This window comes from Mauremys mutica, chromosome 17, assembly GCF_020497125.1.
Source record: "Mauremys mutica isolate MM-2020 ecotype Southern chromosome 17, ASM2049712v1, whole genome shotgun sequence".
Taxonomy (NCBI): domain Eukaryota; kingdom Metazoa; phylum Chordata; order Testudines; family Geoemydidae; genus Mauremys; species Mauremys mutica.
The window spans coordinates 27594699-27613758 of NC_059088.1; the positions used below are offsets into that span (position 1 = coordinate 27594699).

At 41.5% G+C, this 19060-nt stretch overlaps 1 pseudogene; it reads right to left on the minus strand.

Annotated features, from left to right (window-relative positions):
• Positions 1-9281: 9281 nt before the first annotated feature.
• Positions 9282-15745, minus strand: LOC123351504 (annotated as a pseudogene).
• Between the last annotated feature and the right edge of the window lie 3315 nt (positions 15746-19060).

Sequence of the window (19060 nt, forward strand, 5' to 3'; positions counted from 1 at the left end):
TTTCTTTCATTTTGCTTTGAATTACTTCACAGGATGAGGGTGACTCAGGGGTGTATCACTGGTACATTCTGCTGTCATGGACAGGATTCCATGTTAGTTTACACCCAAACCAGTATCTAATTAGAAGTAAGGTGAAGTTTACCCTTGGAACTCATTGGAGGAAAGGAGAATTTATTCCACACCCTAAGAATCCCCACCTGTAACTCTTCACTATGTGTTTGAGTCATTAAGTTTTTGTAATCCATGGATGTTCTTTCAGTCAGTTCAATGGCCTTCAAACCAGGCCTTCTGGGTTACAATATTCTCCTGGAAAGAAGGCAGTATGTGCCCTGTGCTGAAATTCAATCCCTCCTAAGCCTTCTAAGTAGAGCTGAAGCAGGATAGAAATGGTGCTTATGATTTCCCCCCCCCGACTTTCAGCTTAATGCTATTAGACATTCCAGTCTGAAGAGATGTCCAGTCAGTTGATCAGTGGTTTAGGGTCAGGATCTCAGCTGATGATCAGAACAGGACCCTCAAGATCCATCTACTGCAATCTTCCTTATGATATGCAGTGAACAGTGATAGTAGGTGAAAGGAAAGAGAGCATTGTTGTATAAAGACTCAGGATTAAAATATTGGAACTTCATCTCCAACCAAGAGCTAACAGAACAATGGTGTTCGGACAATAATCCTCACAAAGCCCAGGAATCAGGGGGTGGCCGTTTTAGTCTGTATCCAGAAAAACAACAAGGAGTCCAGTGGCACCTTAAAGACTAATAGATTTATTTGGGCATAAGCTTTCGTGGGTAAAAAACCTCACTTCTTCAGATGCACGGAGTCCATGGAAGACTCACACGAGAGATGGAAACAATGCCCACTTAGTCAGGTTGAGATGATTGAGGAATGAGCTTTCAGAGGAAATTAGACTAATCCAGAGTATGATCTACTTTAGCACAGGATGCAAGGTCCTTCTCTTTTAGAAAACGACTTCACCATTGCCAGAATGGTGTTTAAACTGCTGTCTACACCCTAAGCAGCACTTTCTATAACTAAGTATTAGGAAGAACAAAACACTCTATGAAGCTTATTACATATTGCCTTTGCTTTATGGTCTATATGGTTTTGCAGTTTACACTAATGCTTATATTGTGCTTTGTCTAATTTGATGCTGAATGGTCTATCCCAAGTGATTTAATTTGCTGGAAAATGGGATATCGCTTTCAAACTCTACTGTGGCAAGAAATGCATCACTTTGGAGCCGGTGATTGGTTGTAGCTCTTATTGTAACCCTGAAAATACGTTTTCTGTACTCTGCATTAATACAATCTGGAAGTGTAAACTCTGCAGCTCATTCCTTTAAAGATTATGCTGCATTATAGTACAGGACTTCTGGTTTTCCTTTCCCCTCCATTTCTTCTTTCCAATTGACGTTGAATGAAATTTTGCCCTGTGCAGATAATCAGTGCCAGCCATATTCAATAATCAATCCCACTGAAGTATATAAGGAAGTAGAGAATCAGATATATTAATTGATCAATAGAATTCCGCAGGCCCTCTTTAGTCTGAGATTTTTTAACCTTGTCTAAGGAATATGAATGTCCTTTTCTCCTGTCATATTAACCAGAATTAGGGAACTCAACTCACTATGCGGTTTTGAAATTAGATACTTTATATATTTTAATGCAAAATCCAGCAATGTCTTAACCCATCTAATTACAAGGACATATTTATGATTTATAAAAAATCCTTCCACAATTAAAAGAATCGGAAGCCCTTTTTTTTTCAAGATTCACTCAGAAGTTCAACTATCAATGAAGAAAAATTACGACAACGATAAAGCGATTGAATTGACTCTGATTTAGCTGGTTCACTGAAGAGAATAAGTCAAGAGAAGTGGCTAGAAAAGCCCTGAACTGGGACGACATTTATATGTTGTTTTAGCCACCATGAGGATGTGAGACACCCTGGGTGCAGGAAGTCCATGTCAATTACAAAACAAAATATTTCACCCAGGACACTCCTCTCATTACTGGCAATTATTGTGATCCCTCTTTAGCTCTATTAGTTAATTCTCGCACCCAGAGTGTATGTCACGCACATGGAACCATGGACATTGCTTTCATATACAATCCTTAGCCTCTTTATTCATGGCCAGCATCTTTCCACATACTTCACCGGAAATGAAGTTAGCTTGTTTTGTTTAGTTCTCTTTTCAATAACTGCACAAAATGAAGGGATCTCAGAGCTGTGTCAGTAATGCAAATTGCTGTCATGCTAAGGTTTCCACACCGGTTCATTAAAACCAGTCTAGTAACTAATTCAAGTGTACCCTGGGATCTCATTAGAGAGGTGGGAGATTTTCTTCTGTATGCTTAGGATGCCCACCTGCAGCTATTTAGTATGGGCCTGATCCTATGCCAACCAAAATCCAAGGGCATCTTTCCAATGAGTTGAGCTGTTTTTGAATGTGGCCCTGTGGTTGGCAACTCTCTCCTCAGGTAAAGGCCAGCTATAGGACTATGCATCATTTACATCTCTCTTAAACATTCAAAGTAGCTCTTAGAAACTCAGCTGTGTAGGGACTGCCGGTTAGGGGAGTCTTGTATCCATGCCAATGACTTTCTTCCTGTTTGCACCACCTGAAAATCTGGCCTTCCATTTCTAGTAATATGTAACTGGGCACTCCAACTTTAGCTGTGCTATATCTTCTTTTCTTTTTTGTCAGAAAATCAACCTCAATTCTTTAGGAATGCCTATACATTTCTTTAACGAGCAGTTCTGACTATAGTCGAAATCTCTCATGTCTTTCAATATAAAGTAAAGAAGAAGTGAAAGCCAAGGATTTCAGAAGTGACTGGTGATTCCGGGTGCCCACTTGAGATACCTTATAGGAAATTGGGCTCCAGAGAGCAGGAACTTCGCATGTTTGAAATGCAAGGAACTTCAAGGTGTCTAAGGTTGGGCACCAAAATCATAAGTCACTTCTGAAAATCTTGGCTTTGTTTTTAGCGAGAGAAGTCTTGGTCATTGTTGCTGAATTATTAACCTCCCTCCTCTTTCCTTGGTAAGCTTCATAGAGTCTTTTCTTCCACCTACTTCTGTGGTCATAGAAAGTGCTGCTTAGGGTGTAGATAGCAGTTTGAAAACCATTCTGGCAATGGTGGGGAAGTTTCTAAAAGAGAAGGACCTTGCATCCTTTGCTAAAGTAGATCATACTCAGGATTAGTCTAATTTCCTCTAGAAGCTCATTCCTCAATCATCTCACCATGACTAAGAAAGCTCTATTTCCATCTCTCATGTGAGTCTTCTTGGGCTTTCTTTGTCAGGAGCATTGTCCCAGAAGAAAACCACGCTCTTGTTACGGCCTGGATGGAGAGACAGTTCCAAGTGTTTAATCCTGGGTCTTTATACAACACTGCACCCTTTCCTTTCAATGACCCCCACTTTTCACTGAAACTCTGGAGGAAGTCTGCACTAGGTAGACCTTGGGTGTACTGTTCTGACCCTCAATTGAGTCCCTAACCTTACATCACTGATCACTTGACTGGACATCTCTTCAGACTGGAATGTCTAATCACATTAGGCTGTAAATCAGGGATGAACGCAAATCATAAGTACCACTCCGATCCTGCTTCAGCTCTACTTTGAAGGCTTAGGAGAGGTTTAACTTATGTATAGGCCATGTAATGGCCTTGTCTCCAGGAGAGTACTGTAACCACAGAAGGCCTGGTTTAAAGGCCATTGAACTGACTGAAAGGACATCCGTGGATTACAAAAACATAATGGCTCAAACACAGAGTGAAGAGTTACAGGCAGGGATTCTAAGCATGTTGAATAAACTTTCCCATCCTGCAAGAAGTTCCAAGGGTAAACTCCACCATGCCTCTAATTAGAGACTGGTTTGGATGTAAACACGGAATCCTGTCCATGACAGCAGAATGTACCAGTGATACACCCCTGAGTCACCCTCATCCTGTGAAGTAATACAATGCAAAATGAAAGAAATGGAGATAGATTCATTCCTGTGTTCACACCAAGGAAGTTAGTAGGATGATACCAGGAAGATATCTTGCTCATAAAGATTTCAGATGACAGGAACTGTAGGGTGTCCTGTGCATGTCATCCTATGTTGGACTGAGAATTGAGTAATTGATTAACCATGATCAAAGCCATTACAACAATTAGAGGCATTCAGCAGGCAAGAAAACATTTTGTTTCATTAATGATCAGGTATCAATGCCAAAAGGGTGTTTCCTCTGCTTCTCATTGGCTAATAAAACACATAAAAGTACTTGGAACTGCAGGTTGTTCTATCCACTTCTCCTGACTTGATCCTCTTGGTGCACCGGGTAAGTCTATTTAGCTTCATTTGTGTCAATTGTTGTTTTAATGATAGTTTTAAATATGAATGGAATCCTTCACCAATACTCTGTGATAGTAGAGCTGTTGGAGAAGGGGGCATCTTGCTTTCCATAAGAGACTTTCTGTAGCTCATCGGTTGCTGAGCCTGATGGATGCAGTCTTAAAAATAGCAGGTTGGGAATTTCAAATCTATGTATGGGATTGGGATCCTCCTCCCCTTCCCACTAATTACATTCAGGGATTGTCCTCTCTGCATATACAGGACCAGTAGAAAGGGGGACCATTCCCAGTTGTGGAATTTAGGAGGTCCTGGAGTCCACATGCTCAATTCTATCATTAATCTTCTCCCGTGACTCACCAAGCCTCCGGTAACCTGTCACAGGGATAATAACCATTCATTTCATGTGGGTTTTGCACTAGTTACTGGTTGCCTTAAGCAGTGAAAAGGTTATTTATACTAAATGTGCCAGGAAAGCTTTTTGAAGCTTTACAAAGAAGGTATAGGGTTGTATTGAAATGGCCTCAAGAAACAGAGCTATGTGTCTCCTTTAATGTTGCAAATTGTGTATAATGTGTGCTCTGCTCCCTACTGTGTATTTCAGGTATACCACAATCACAAAAGATGTCTTCCAGCAAAGCTCTGTGTTACCCACTTCCACCATGTTATCCCAACATCTGCCCAGACCCATATGTTGATGCCTGCAATGAGCCTTGCGTCACGTCATGCGGCGACTCGAGCGCAGTGGTCTATGCACCACCGGTTGTCGTGAGATTCCCAGGACCTATTCTCGCTACCTGCCCCCAAGACAGCGTCGTGGGAAGCACCTTACCAAATTTACCCTATGGATATGGGGGCCCATATGGGGGTGGTAGTTTTGGTGGCTCAGTCGGTTCTGGGGGTGCTTATGGAGGTGGATATGGTGCTGGGTATGGCGGTGGATATGGTGGTGGATATGGCGGTGGATATGGGGGCTTATACGGGTATGGGAAGAGATATGGTAGGAAGTGCTATTCTTCCCGCTTTGGAAGCTGTGGCCCATGCTAAACCCAGAAGAAAGATCAACAGAACAAGGAACAACTGGAAAATCAGATCGAAGATAAAGATTCCCCACTCACCTAATGGATGATGAGCACCTACATCTTCATATGACATCGTTGGGGGCTGTGTACAAATCAGGCCTTTCAATGTCTTCCCCTTGTTACATGTTACCTTAACTGTATGGTCTAACGGTTTTGCAGTTTATACTTATGCTGATATTGTGCTTCATACTATTTGATGGTGAACCATCTACAACGGGTAATGTAATTTGATGAAAAATGGGGCATGATTTTCAAATCTACAGCTGCAAGAAAGGCAGCAGAACATCTTGTGTGAAATGTATCACTTTGAAGATAGTGACTGCTTTTAGCTTCTACTGTAACCCTGAAAATACATTCTCTGTGCTCTGCCTTAATTCATTCTGTAAGTGTAAACTCCGATGCTCATTCCCATTAAAAATTATGTGGCATTACATTATTGACTTTCTGCTTTTCCTTTCTCCTCCATTCTTTCTTTCCAAGCACGCTGGGTGAAATTTTCCCTTTTGCCTATGGTCAGTACCAGCCCTATGTACTAATCAATGACACTCAAGCTGATAACTGAGAAGAGAATTAGGTATATTAATCAGTCAATAGCACTTTGTAGGTCCTCTGCATAGGAGGGAATTACCCCCTTGTTACGGTTGTGTCTCATAGAATGGGAATAAGTAAATGAGTATCAATAAGAATATATTTCCCTGCTCTAAATATTCATCAGAATTGGAAAATTCTTTTAAATATAAGGCTGGAGGAGACCTCAAGAGGTCAATTAGTCCATCTGTCTCTGCTAAGGCAGGACCAAGTACACCTAGACCATCCCTCACAGGCATTTGTATAACCTGTTCTTAAAAACCTCCAGGGATGAGGATTCCATAACTTCCCTTGAAAGCCGAAAATCACAGCTTAGCTATCATGATAGTTAGAAAGTTTATGCTTATATCGTACCTAATCTCCCTTGTTACAGAGTAAGTCGATTACTCCTTGTCCTAGCATTAGTGCACATGGAGAACAGTTGATCACCATCCTCTCCATAACAGCCCTGAACATACATTAAGACTGTCGTCAGGTCCCTCCCTTTGTTTTTGGTTTCTCAAGATTAAACATGCCCAGTTTTTTGTAACCTTGTTTTATAGCTAGTGAAAAACAAGCTGGAGAAGAATACACAAATCTAGTGGCAAACACACAAAGCTAGTTTCAAAGGAGCTATGCTGGGTTTCTGTGAGTGCAAAGGAAAACGGAATCCTGACCTGTATCTTGTACCAGAGGCAGGGCAAAACCAAGCCTTTAATCTCTCCGGTCTATCTAGTTAAACCATGATTTTCGGAAGGATCGGGTGTTTTTGGGACACTCAGTTTTGGACTGCCAGAGAAACATTCATGGAGTTCCCTTTTCAGAGGGTGAGTGCTGAGCAATATTGGAAAGGCCCTGCCAAGGTAACTCTAGTTGAGCACCTGCGGCGTCGCATCGTACTGGACATTTCTGAAAATCTTGGCCTTGGTTCTAGTCATAGATTCTCTGACTCATCTTGGTCAGATCGATTCCCTCTCTTCAGTCTCCTCATATGCAACACTGACTCAGTATTTCCCTCCGTGGCTCTCCAATGCTGTCCTGCATCGGGGTGTTGGCCAACTAGGTTGGATTCGTTTACCCTGGATGGCATGGACTTTGTGCTCCTCCCAATCCACTACAGCCAGCTTGGCATTGGGTTACAGTTTAAGTTTCTCCTCTGGCTCTGAGGAGACCTCTGTTTGGCTGGAACGTAGCTGCACACCTCTCTAGCCCCTTTGTTTCAGCTTCAAAAGGAGCACAGGGCTATTGTCTTTCTTCCTGCTTCAGAAAAAGTTGAAATTTGGCATGACACAGTTTGGCACAATTTGGCATGACATGAAAAGTTGGCTTGGTGCACCCGTGTGCTGGTGGGCCAGATTTAGGGCCAGCAGTTGGCAAGATTTAGCTGGAGATTGGGATACATGTGCTGAATTTACATTGTTGTGATATTTATATCACTATTTGGTTTGTATGTCCTGATACATTTTCTAATAATTTTGCTTCATATGTAGCTTTTGAATGGGTGTACGTATATTCAGTATTTGAGGTGGGATGATTTGAGGTATATATAGCTCCCTGCTCTGTGGAAATGAGATGTGTGTGGGACTGAAAGACTCATCACAGAAAATATCCCTGTTTCCTGGTCCTTCTCCCCTATAGCTCCTAATCCTTCCATTTACATTTCACACTGCCTATCTCTTTATTAGCAACTTATGGTTGAGATGAAATTTCTAAAAACTGTGTGCATACCTGGTTGAAAGTCCAGACTCAAAGACTAATGACCAACGATGTGCTTTCTATGTGGGAGGACATAGCTAAAGGGTCCCTCAGAAGGTTGTCCTGGGGTCCCATAGTATTAATTTCAACAATGACTTTGGTAATGGTGTGGAAAATACACTTTTACCATTTGAAAATGACACCCAACTGGGAGGTGTTGTAAGAATTGTGAAGGGCAGGATTTTAATTCAAAATCACCTTCACAAATTAGAAAATTGGTCTGAAATCAACAAGATGAAATACAATAAAGACAAGTGCAAAGTCTTATACTTAGAAAAGAAACTGTCCTACCCTAATCAGCACCAGTGAGGCCTCCAGTGGAGTAATGCGCCCAGTTCTGGGCAACACGCGTTAGTAGGAAAGAGGAGAATCAGATGGAGATAATCTAGAGGAGATGTACAGAAATGATGAAAGGCTTAGAAAACTGAAGCTATAAGGAAAGGCTAAAGAAAACTGGGCTTGTTTAGTCTTGAGAAACCAAAAACTGAGGGCGGCTCTTATAATCATCTTCATGTATGTTCAGGGCTGTTATACAGAGAATGGTGATCAATTGTTCTCCATGCTCATTAAAGGTCAGACAAGGTATAATTTGCTTAATTAGCAGGAAGGCACATTTAGAGTAGATATCAGCATAAACTTTCTAACTACAATGAAAGTTAAGCACCGATTTTAGGCTTTCAAGGGAGGTTCTGGATTCTGTGTCACTACAGGTTTAAGAACAGGTTAGTCAAACATCTCTCAGCCCTATATTTCGAGGATTCTATCTTTCCGTATACTATTAAGGGCACAGCAATACATTCAAGTTGAAAGTCATTTATTTATTTTCATTCTAGCGGAGACAGGTGTAACGAGGGAGTAATCCCCCCCCCTTATCTCCATGCAGAAGGCCTACACAATTATATTAACCAATCAATGTACCCGATGCTCTTCTTAGTTATGGGCATGAGTGGGATTGATTAGTGCATAGGGTTGGTACAGGCCATCTGCAGAGGGGAGCATTTCACCCAGAGTGCTTTGGAAAGAAAGACTGGATGGGAAAGGAAAACCAGAAGGCCGAAAATATGATGCAGCATAAATTTTTAATGAGAATGAGCAGCAGAGTTTACACTCACAGAATGAATTAATGCAGAGTACAGAGAACGTATTTTCAGGTTCACAATAAAACTTACAACCAGTCACCAGATCAAAAATGCAGTATTTCACACAAGATGTTCTCTCTTTCCTGCAGGTGCAGAGTTTGAAAATCATGTCAAGTTTCCAAACAAATTAAGTCAGTTATGGTAGACCATTCAGCATCAGACAGGACAAAGCACAATATGAGCATAAGACTAAGCTGCAAAACCACTAGACCATAAAGCAAAGCAAACATACAAAAAGAAGAAGCCACAGACAGGCCTGATATATACAGATGACAAATACCCCCACTGATTTCGAGTAGAGTGGTAGGGTCTCACTTTCCATCAGCTGAGTGGTGAATCTCTATCTTGTCTGTCATTTCCTGATTGTTTCTTGTTCCATGGATCTTTCTTCTGGGTTTAACATGGGCCACAGCTCCAAAGCGGGAAGAATAGCACTTCCTACCATATCTCTTCCCATACCCACATAAGCCCCATAGCCACCCCCGTATCCACCATCACAACCACATAAGCCTCCATAACTGCATAAGCCCTCATAGCTATATGAGCCTCCATAACTAAATAAGCCCCCATAACCATATACACCACCATAACTACCCCTCTAAAACACCCCCATATGCACCCCCATAACCAACTGAGCCACCGAAAACACCACCCCCAGATGAGACCCCAGCCCCATAGGGTAGAGCTGGCAAGGTGCTTCCCACTAGGCTGTGTGGAGGGGAAGTGGAGAGAGTTGGTCCTGGGAATAGCACAGAAACCGGTGGTGGATAGACCACTGCTGTCGAATCTCCACACGAGGGGATACAAGGCTCATTGCGGGCAACCACACATGGATCTGGGCATATGTCAGGATAACACGGGCTGGGTCGGCAACACAGGTCAGACATCTTTTGTGATGGTCGTAAACCTGAAACACACAGAAGGGAGCAGAGGAAACTTAACACGCTGTTGACAGTGGAATAGGAGACTCACTGCTGGTGTTATATGGAAACGTATGGGCTATGTAGGTCCCTTTTTGCAGGCTTCGTATCTGGGTATTCTTATACACATCTACACCAGCCAGCCAGCCCCCAGTACTGCTGACACAGCTGCCCTTAGCTGTCTTTTCTGCGAGGTCCGAACAGGTAGGTGCACACTGAGAATACCCACCCGATTGGGACCCATAAGTAAAATAGGAAAGGGAATGCCTACTCTCAGGATCTGCCTGGGACTAAAAGGGAAAGTTAGATGCCTTAGTCTCTCTGTGGATTTGGTTTCAGGAAATTAAAGGTGCGATAAAATTAGCAAGTGCTGAGCCTCTTTGAGAATCTGTTACTATTGGAGTCACCCAAGATCACACAGGAAATCTGTGCCAGAGAACAGGACCCAAATCAGATTTTTGGAGGCCCTATTTGTGTCATGTCCACATGAACTGCCATTCCCATCAAGCCGTGGAGGATGAGTAAAAATCACCAAATCTCATTACTAAACCCACAATGGAGAATATTTCCATCATGGATGCCTGCAATTTTCAACCCATTTTAGATAATTATAGCACAGAGTAGCATGGAGATGCAGGAAATTATTCACATGTTCTTGTTAAAACAGTTTAACATGGGGTCTAAACCCCTCATATGGTCTAAATCATCATACTTACCTTTCACTCAAATGTGCTGCTTTGACTTACACCAACTAAAGATCTGGATCTAAAATTGCAAGTTGTAACAGTAAGAAACTAAATATTGCCGTATTGCATCAGGTCAGTGGTCCATCTCACCCAGGATATTATCTCCAGTAATGTGCAGCATCACATGCCTCAGTTTAAGGTATAAGAGCCCTGAAGTTGTCCACTATGGAGTAAACTGCTCTTAAGATGACTTTATTCCTAACTCACCTAAAGCAGAGACTGGCTTTCCCCTGAAGGTTAACACATACATATTCCTTCCAAACTCTGAGTTTCTAGAAGCTCGATCTGCTAACCTGACTAGGACAGTAGAACTGCTGTTCAATAGTTATATTTCAAACCTGATCTCCATAGTTTTATGGAAACAGCAGGGTCAGATCAGCAGGCCAGGTAACCCTTTGTGATTCCAGTGAAAACCCCGAAGAGCTGGCAATGTGTATTTTCACACAAAGAGTCAGAGTCGTGCAGTCTATTATCCAAGTTGTCTGAGGCTTGAGATTTTTCATAATACTCTAAAGCATTTCCAAACCACAATTATAATTATTAGGAACAGGGGTCCCATCCCATATGTGGAGTTGAAAATCCCAACCAGATATTTTTAAAGACAGCATGTGCTAATACCCACAATTGACTTGCTACAAAAAATCTCCTGTATAAATAAAGACACTCTCTGTGTCAGCAATACTAACGTCATAGAGTATTTGCGCCGGACTCAGTCCAAACTTCAAACTATGACTAAAGCAGCAATTGGTGGCAGTCGGAGCCAAAGAGATTTACCAAGCTCACCAAGGAGAGGAAGTCAAGAGAAATGGGTAGAGGAACCTGGAGTTGCAGGCACTTTTATACACCTTCTTAGCCAATGGGAAGGATAGTAAACACCCTTTATGCACTCAGGACTTGTCATTAACCCAAAAAACAATTCTCTTGAATGGGCAACTCCTCTAATTATTGTAATAGCTTTGATCATAGTTAATGATTACTAGTCAATTCACAGACTCACATAGGATGACATTCATGCTACTACTTGTGGTTCCCTTTCATCTTGAATCTTTATGGGCCTGATATCTTCATGGTATTATCCCACTGACTTTCTTGGTGTCAACACGGGAATCAATCCAGCTCTATTCTGCTTTGAATAACTCCAGAGTATGAGGATGACTCAGAGATGTATCACTTGTACAATCTGCTGTCATGGACAAGATTCCATGTTAGTTCTTTATATCCAGACTAGTATCTCATTAGCGGCAAGGCAGAGTTTACCCTTGGAACTCCTTGGAGGAACAGAGACATTAATTTGCATGCTTGGAATACCTACCCATAACTATCCACTATGTGTTTGCGCCAACATGCTTTTGAAATCCATGGCTGTCTTTCTAACCAGTTCAATGGCCTTCAGATCAGGCCTTATGGCTTACAATACTCTCCTGGACTCACAGCCAATACATGACCTATTAACAACTTCAATAACTGCTAAGCTTTCAAAGCAGAGCTGAAGCAGGATTGAATATGTACGAACACCAGAGTTACCAACTGACCAGTCAACCACACACCTCCTTTGGAACCAGCAGTATGCAATCAGGCAGCAGCAGAGGCAACAACAAGAAAAAACAAATACAGCACCGTGCTAAACATAAACTATTAAAAAAATTAAGAGAAAGTTTAACAAAAAGATTTTACAAGATAAGGAAACTGTCCTGTGTGCTTGTTATATTTAAATTAAGATGGTTAAAACCAGCATTTTTCTTCTGTATAGTAAAGTTTCAAAGCTGTATTAAGTCAATGTTCAGTGGTAAACTTTTGAAAGAACAACCCTCATGTTTTGTTCAGAGTTACGAACAACCTCCATGCCCAAGGTTACAACTCTGAGGTTCTACTGTCTGCACATACATACAGATCTCTGGAATTGAGATGTAGATGGCACAGAAAGACCCTCCACTGAGAATATCCCTGCTTCCTGCTCTCCCTCCCCTTTAGCTCCCAATCCTTCCATTTACAGCTTCAGACACTAACAAAACGTCTGCCTGGCTCTTTCATAACAATTTATCCTTATGCTTCTTTATGAGTTTAGTAATTCTCACAACCACCATATGAAACAGGTCATTATTATCTCATTATCTAAGAAAGTGATCACTGAGGCTTTCAGCCTAATTCAGATGCCTAAGGCCACTCCAGTGGAAAGACTGGGACTGGAACTCAGGAACACCTAATTACTAATAGTCTTGTTAGTTATAATTTGAACTCTATCATCTCCAGGATAGCAGCTGTGCTTTCAGGGCTCCATTGTGCTGCTCAGTATGTAAACTCAAAGTGTATGCTGCATTATGACAAACAATAACAAGGGGATTACTTTAACTTACTTCTAACAGTGGATAGGAATCTGAGGTTGAAATATGATTCTGAAATATTGTAGAAAATTCTCCATCTTTCTGCACCTCGAACAGTCATTTACGGGTGAGCAAAGCGAATTCAAAGTAGGTATAATGTGCACGCTCTAGCAGAATTTCACACCCAGTTTTCACTGGTGTAAATAATCAGCCCCTAGCTGAATTCTAGTACCTGTATAGCACTGTGAGTCCCATCGGAAAGAGAAAAGGAAAGTGGAATTTTCTTTTATTTCTATCAGTGAGGGTCACAAGCCTTCAGGGACTTACACAAGTGCTTAACTTGAATCGCGTGAGCAGCCTCATTGAGTTCAAACCATCAACTCAAACACTTGAAACAAAGAATGTGAATATGTATCGCAGGAAGTGAGACAGAGATTTTTGTGGGGCATAAAACAAGCCACGTTTTTACAGTGTATTAATGAGGTATCAGAGGAAATTCATTCTTCAACTAAAAACCTTTTCTAATTTTTTATAAGAAGAATAGCACTCATACTTCCTTAAAGGTTATAATACATTAGGGAAAAGACATTACATTATTAATGGAGAGTAATTATTTTAGAAACTCAAATGTATCTTGTTAATAGTAAGGCTTTTGATTCAGTCCAACATGGGATTCTCATAAACAAAGTAGGGAAACATTTCCCTCGACCACATGTTCGAGATGAAATTTCTAAAAAGGTGGGTGCATAACTGGTTGAAAGTCCAGACTCAGAGATTAGTTATCAATGGTTTCCTTTTTATGTGGGAGACATATTTAGTGGGGACCCAAAAGAAGCTGTCCTGAGTCCAGTACTATGCGATATATTCTTTAATGACTTTAGTAATAGTGTGGAGAGTACACTTATACAATTTGTGAATGACATCAAGCTGACCGGGGTTGCAAGTATTTTGGAGGGCAGGATTTGAATTCAAAATGACCCTGACAAATCGGAGAATTGGTCTGAAATCAACAAGATGAAATTCAATAAAGAAAAGTGCAAAGTCTTATAATTAGGATAGATACTGTCCTGCTCTAATCGGCACCAGTTAGGCCTCAGATGGAGCATTGTGTCCAGTTCTAGATGACACAATTAGGTAGGAAAGATGTGGACCAATTGCAGAGAGACCAGAGGAGAGCTACAAAAATGATAAAAGGTTTAGAAAATTGGAGCTATGAGAAAAAGTTAAAGAAACCATGGCAAATTTAGTCCTGAGAAACCAAAAACTGAAGGGGGATCTAATAACAGTCTTCATGTGTGTTCTGGACTGTTATAGAGAGGATGCTGATCAATTTTTCTCTATATCCACTAAAGATAGGACAAGGAAAAGTCTGGAAAAGAGAAGACTGAGAGGGGACATGATAACAGTTTTCAAGTAAGTAAAAGGTTGTTAAAAGGAAGAGGGAGAAAAATTGTTCTTCTTAACCTCTGAGGATAGGACAAGAAGCAATGGGCTAAAATTGCAGTGAGGGTGGTATAGGGTTGGACATTAGGAAAAACTTCCTAACTGTCATGGTGGTTAAGCACTGGACTAAATTGCCTAGGGAGGTTATGGAATCTTCATCATTGGAGATTTTTAAGAGATGGTTAGACAAACATCTGCCAGGGATGGTCTAGATAATTCCGAGTCCCACCATGAGTGCAGGGGACTGGACTAGATGACCTCTCGAGGTTCCTTCCAGTTGTATGATTCTATGATAATCTGCAACAAGGGATTATATATATATTTATGTTATATATAATCATAAACTTTTAAACTATCATGATAGTTAAGCTCTGATTTTAGGCTTTCAAGGGAGACTGTAGAATCCTCATCACTGGAGGTTTTGAAGAACAGGTTAAAACAAACTCCTGTTAGGGCTGGTCTAGGTGTACTTGGTCCCATCTCAGTGAAGAGGGATGGACTATATGACCTCTCAAGGTCTCCTCCTGCCTTATATTTCAAGCAATTCGATGACTCTGTAGAATATTTAGAAGAGGGAAATGTATTCTTTTTGAGAATCATTTATTTATTCCCAATCTATTAGAGACAAGTGTAACAAAGGAGTAATTCCCTCCTGTGCAGAGAACCTACACAGTGCTATTGACAAATGATTCTCTTCTTTCTTGTGGGCATGAGTGGGATTGATACAGTGCATAGAGGCTGTGCAGACAATCTGCACAGGGGAGAATTTCATCCAGCGTGCTGTGGAAAGAAAGAATGGAGGGGAAAGGAAAATCAGAAGGCCAATAATATGATACAGCATCATTTTTAATGGGAACAAGCATCAGAGTTTGCACTTACAGAATGAATGAATGCAGAGTACAGAAATTGTATTTGCAGGATTACAAAGAGAGCTACAACCAATCGCCAGCTGCAGAGTGATGCATGTCACACAATCTGTTCTGCCCATCTTGCAGCCAGCCACACAGTGTGAAAATCATCTCACATTTTCCACCAGATTAAGTCACTTGTGGTAGACGGTTCAGCATCAAAAAGGACAAAGCATAATACGAGTGTAAGACTAAACTGCAAAACCACTACACCATAAAGAAAAGGTAACATATAACAAGAAGAAGCCATAGAGAGGCCTGGTTTACATAGGCAATGAACACCCACAGCCCCCACTGATTTCGAGTGGAGCTGTAGGCTCTGATTTTCCATAAGTTGAGTGGTGAATCTCTCTCTTCTCTTTCATTTCCTGGTTGTTTTCTTCCGTGGATCTTTCTTCTGGTTTTAACATGGGCCACAGCTTCCACGGCAGGAAGAATAACTCCTACCATATCTCCTCCCATACCCGCATAAGCCCCCATAGCCACCCCCGTATCCACCACCATAACCACATAAGCCCCCATAACCATATAAGCCCCCTAAACCACCCCCATATCCACCCCCATATCCACCACCGTAACCAGCTGAGCCACCCAAAACGCCACCCCCAAATGAGCCCCCAGCTCCATAGGGTAGAGCTGGTAAAGTGCTTCCCACTATGGTGTGTTGAGGGCAAGTAGTGAGAGTTGGTCCTGGGAATAGCACCGAAACGGGTGGTGGATTGACCACTGCTGTCGAATCTCCACACGAGGTAATACAAGGCTCATTGCGGCCAACCACACATGGATCTGGGCATATGTCAGGATAACACGGGCTGGGTCGGCAGCACAGGTCAGACATCTTTTGTGATGGTCGTAAACCTGAAACACACAGAAGGGAGCAGAGGAAACTTAATACACTGTAAGTAGAGCTGCTGTTCAATAGTTATATTTCAAATCTGACCTCCATGGCTTAATGGAAACAGCAGGGTCAGATCATCAGCCAAGGCAACCTATTGTGATTCCAGTGAAATCACCCAAAGAGCTGGCAATATGTATTTACACATAACGTGTCAGAATAATGCAGTCTATTATCCAAGTCGTCTAAGACTGAGATTTTTCATAATTGTCTAAAGAATTTCCATGTCCAATCCCAAATTATAATTATTGGGAACAGAAGTCCCAATCCCATACATAGATTTGAAAATCCCAACCAGATATTTTTAAAGTCAGCATGTGCAAACATCTACGACTGACTAGCTACAGAAAGTCTCCTATGCAAAGAAAGACGCCTCCTGTCCCGACATTTCTAAAATCACACCACAGGACTAGTTCAAAATTCAAACTATCAATAAAGCAACAATTGGCAGCAGTCGGAGCCAGAGAGACTTACCAACTTCACCAACAGGAAGAAGTCAAGAGAAGTGAATAGAACAACCTGGAGTGGCAGGCACTTTTATACACCTTCTGAGCCAATGGGAAGGATAGTAGACACCCTTTATGCACTCAGACCTTGTCATTTTCCCAATAAACTATTTTCTTGAATGCACAACTCCTATAATTATTGTAACGACTTTGATCATGGTTAATGATGACTATTCAATTCACAGACCCACAAAGGATGACATGCATGCTGCTACTTGTGGTTCCCTTTCATCTTGAATCTTTATGGGCCTGATATCATCATGGTATCATTCCAATGGCTTTCTTGGTGTTAGCATGGGACTAAATCTAGCTCCGTTTCTTTAATTCTGCTTTGAATAATCTCAGACTATGTGGGTGACTCAGGGGTGCATCACTGGTACAATCTGCTGTCACGCACAAGATTCCATGTTAGTTCTTTATATCCGGACTAATATCTAATTAGTGGCAAGGTGGAGTTTACCCTTGGAACTCCTTGGAGGATTGGAGGTATTACTTAGCATGCTTGGAATACCTACCCATACCTATTCACTATGGTTTTTTGCCAACATGCTTTTGAAATCCATGGATGTCTTTCCCATCAATGAAATGACCTTCAAACTAGGCCTTCTGGATTACAACACTCTCCTGGATTCGTGGCCAACCTATGAACAACTTCAATATCTGACAAGCCTTCAAAGTAGAACTGAAGCAGGATCAAAATGGTGATTGTTTTATGTTCTACCTGTGCCCAGAGATGACATTCAGCCTAATGGGTTTAGGCATTCCCGTCTGAAGAGAAGTGCAGTTAAGCGATCATTGGTTTAGAGTCAAGGACTCAAGTGATGATCAAAATAGAACACACAAAGTCTACTTACTGCAGACATTTCCTGGAGCTGCAGCAAAGAGTATCAGTAGGTGAAAGGAAGGAGTGCAGTGTTGTATAAAGGCTTGAGATTAAGATCTTGGAATTGCATCTCCATCCAGGCCCTAACAAGACAGTGGTGTTCTTCTGGGTCAATACTCCTGACAAAGCCGAGAGGAATCACTTGAGAGAGGGAAACGAAGCCCACTGTCACAAACACACCAAATGCGTCTTCAGTAATGGAGTCTAATGTCTTTTGATGTTGCTCGACACACAATGTCAATGACCACAATTTTTTACAGTGAATTGAAGCTACCATTGCTCGAGATAACAAAAGCTACAAAATCTGCAACGTTGAATCTCTGCTGCCTTTTTGGATTTGCTCCTAGTGGAGCTCCCGGGTTCTGATATGGTACCATTTTTACACCTACATTGCACTTGTGTAAAGGACAACACTAGGTTTGAGGCAGTGAAGAATCAGGCCCTTCAGTTCTATTTGAACATGCATTCCCTGAACATGTGGATCTTGAGGTCCATGTGAAAAATCAGTTGAACCGACTGTTTGCTCTGCATTTCCATCAGAGCTCTCAATTGACAGCCATGTACAGTGCAATCTTATAGCAGAGTAATATGTGTGAGAGTTCAATAGAAAGGTCTCTGCTCCTAATGAAGCTGCCTTGATTTTCAGCCACTTTGCCTACGGATTTCACTCTCAAAAACAGGATCACACCTCAAGCTCATGAGGGGTGAATTTGCAGCTTAAACTGGTGTAATTCTGGAGTTACTCTGTAGAAGTCAAATTAGCTATGCTGGAATTCTACAAGCAAAAAGGAGAACAGAATCCTGACCTGTGTCTTGTACCAGAGGCAGAGCAAAACCAAGCCTTTAATCTCTCCAAACTATCTATTTAACCATGATTTTTTAAAGGAAGTAGTGTTATTTGGTGCCTGAGTTTTGGGCTCCCACACTTTTCTATCCCCTTTGTTTCAACTTTAGTAGGAGCAAAGGGTTATTTAGTCTATATTCCTGTTGCAGAAAAGTTGGAATGTGTGGAAATCCAAACACAATTTGGCATGACTTGAACATTTGGCTTAACGCGTCCATGTGCTGATGAGCAAAATTTAGGGCAAACGGTTGGTTTAATTCTCGGGAGATTGTACTGGCACATACCTGCTGAATGTACATGGTTGTGATGTTGACATCACTATTATGTTTTCCTTGCATGGCACATGTTCCAGTACATTTGTTATAATTTTGGAGCACATGTAGGGGTGTACATTTATTCAGGACTTGAGTTGGGATGGATATACATCTCCCAGCTTCGTGGATGGAGAGAATATCCCTGTTTCCTGTTCCTCATCCCTGATAGCTCCTAATCCTTGCGTGTACAGCTTCAGACACTAATAAAAAGGTGCCAATCTCTTTCATAGCAATTGATGGTTTTGCTGTTTTATGAGACCAGCTTCTCACAACACCCATATGAAAGAGGTAGTTATTATTTTCTTACCTAAGAAAGTGATCACTGATGCCCAGAGCCTAATTGAGTTGCCCAAGGCCATTCTGGTGGAAAGACTGGGAAACTCAGGAACTCTAAT